This window comes from Cloeon dipterum, chromosome 2 (assembly GCF_949628265.1).
Source record: "Cloeon dipterum chromosome 2, ieCloDipt1.1, whole genome shotgun sequence".
NCBI lineage: Eukaryota > Metazoa > Arthropoda > Insecta > Ephemeroptera > Baetidae > Cloeon > Cloeon dipterum.
This window is the reverse complement of record NC_088787.1, coordinates 35,646,164-35,648,740: the sequence shown is the minus strand read 5'-3', so window position 1 is coordinate 35,648,740 and position 2,577 is coordinate 35,646,164. Positions and strand designations below refer to the sequence as shown.

The 2,577-nt window shown below is 37.3% G+C and overlaps 1 long non-coding RNA gene across 1 annotated transcript; it reads right to left on the bottom strand.

The window, feature by feature from the left end:
• Positions 1–1,181: 1,181 nt before the first annotated feature.
• On the bottom strand, positions 1,182–1,639 carry LOC135937948 (uncharacterized). Its single transcript, XR_010574579.1, has 2 exons — positions 1,391–1,639; positions 1,182–1,333 (listed from the first exon to the last, which is right to left on the bottom strand). It is a non-coding gene; the product is annotated as an uncharacterized LOC135937948 (long non-coding RNA).
• Positions 1,640–2,577: the final 938 nt, after the last annotated feature.

Genomic DNA, 2,577 nt, shown 5'->3' with positions numbered 1-2,577 from the left:
CTTCAACGCAGAAAAAAAGAGCATAGTAAGTTGGTATTTGTAAATATGCGGGCTAAGAATTAATTAATTAACTTATAAGTTATCAACGTACATGGTGCGTCTACTTTCGATTTTAAAATTTTGGCGGGAAATCGGGAGCGGGAAGAATCGGGAAATAAGAGTCGGGAGCGGGAATTCCCGGGAAAAATATTTGGTAAGGGCACCAGGAAATTCCGGTAACAGGAAACATTTTTTCGGGACCGGGACTCCCAGGGAGAAAAATTTGCTCCCGAAGAACGCACTATGACTGGACGCTGCAATAAAGAGTGACATTCCTTCGTCAAATAAACAACAGCAGCAGGAACACATCCGATTAATCGAGATGTTGAAGTGTCGAGCAGACGAACAAAAGCCACCACACACATCATATCGCGGCGGCTCCCTCTTTTTGCTGCTCTTGATGCTGCTTTTGGCGCTTGTCTCCCGTTGCAGATCAGCTGTGCCACAATTGAAACAAAGAAAAGCCCTGAATAATCTTACAAACTGCGTTGTTCAGAAATGTTTTTAAACAAATATACTGACCTCATTTTCTATTATCAGGTGCATGAATAAAAATAATCAAATATTATATTTAGAATTGATTATTCTCAAATGATTTATTATTTTTTGTTATTTTATAATTGCAAGCAACCTGAAAATCAATGCCCGCGAAAGAGTATGCACGAAGATTGGTGTGGTTGTGGTGGGTGGTGGCACGAAAAAAGGGAGTGAGATACGATGGAAATATAAATCTAGAATCGAGTTGGTCGTGGCGAAAGCATTTTATGAATTGTCACCCAGACCCAGAACGCTTTTTTTATTTCTGACCAAGATAATTTGATAAAATATGGAGCAACCCGGGGGGGTAGGGGGGGTCTCAGCCCCTGAACATGACCTCGTTAGCTGTGTAGCTCAGCGCAGATTTTAAAAAGCAATGACATCATTTGAGTGCTTGAGGTCAAGTTCAATTATATTCTAAATTTTCGAGTGGGGATATAGTGTTACAGTGCAGAAAAAAATGGACGAATCATCTGCTTTTAATGAGGAGAAGCGTCGCAGTTGGCCACTGACGATCAAACTTGCCCTTTTTAATTGGAACAAGAAAAGGTTTTCGAAGCGGTCAAATGCGTTTATTAAACTATTCTTTATATAAAACAAAGCGGTTTAAGTTCTAAATCTTGCAATTTTATTTTTAATTAAATTTTTCCATACTACATCCAGCTTGAAAAAATGTTATATAATTTTGAATTTCTTCACGTTTTTACGTACGGTGTCCTCTCTCTTTTTCTGCTACAATTCAGGAGGTACAGTAATGCTGAAAGCACATTCAAGATCATAGAAACTGCCTGCAAAATAGAATAGTTTGATTTACCTGATGGAGTTGCACTATTTTTTACGAACACACCTCCCGCGACGATATTCGTGCCATTTAGGGCACTCCAGACCTTGTGTTAATGTAGTTACAACAGCGAGTTGAGCAGGAGTTTTTTCCTCATTCGAATCGTCTCCATCGGGAAAAGCCGTGACAGCAGCAAGAAGAAGGCAGAAAGCCAGCAGGGAGAAAGAAACAAAACGCTTGGCGTGCATGTTGCTAACCCTTTGATGCAGGCAGCCACAAATATGGGGCCTCCGCAGTATTATGAGCTCACATCAGAAAAATTCAGTCGTCTTACAATTAATAAAGCTGCGACATCTATCGAGTCCCAAAAGAGATATTATTTTCGACATCGGAGGGAAATTCGTAAGAACAATGGAGAACAGACATTCATCAATTTTTGGCTATTAATTGTTTTTTAATTTAGGTATACATCTAAGATCTCATTGATTTGTAAGAAATGAATTTTATTTTTTCTAAAAACTTAATCCTACATTTAACTGAAAGTTTTATATCAGCAGAGGAGAAACATGATCAAAGGGTGTTGCGGGAATTCAAGGTGCGCAAGTGCGCATGGCTAATCGCACAGTTGTTTCAAAGATGAGAATAATTATTAAATGACAACGACTACAATCACCACAAGGATTTTGTCAATTTAATTTTAAGGCTCTATATAGTAAAGAAGCTCTAAAAATACATAAATAAAAATCCCATTTTTCAAAGTTTTGGAAAGGGATAATAATAAGTAAATTCTTTTACCAGCCTTGCATCAAAGGTTTTGACAAAACGTGCCGGCCAGAACCAACGTGTAAATTGGATGTAAGAATAACAGAATTAAAAAAATGCACCTTCAATTTCATTATCCTGCTTCAAAACCAGACGTTTGCTGTGAGATCTCTTCAGTTGATTGCCAACAGTAAAAATTATAAATAATCTGCATTATTAAATCAAATAAAAACAAATGCAAAGCCTTAGGAGGCGAAATGGTAACGACCGGGAACGGTAAAAATTGCTTCATGGGACTGTACAACAATGAAAAATTCTTATTTTTTTATTTTATTCTTTTATTTTATATTTATCTCCACGGGGCCTGAATATATTGTCATATTAATAAGACGTTATCAATCTAGGTTCTTTTTACGAGCTTCAGGTAGATAAACTCGTTCTCTTTTCATCGTGAAAAA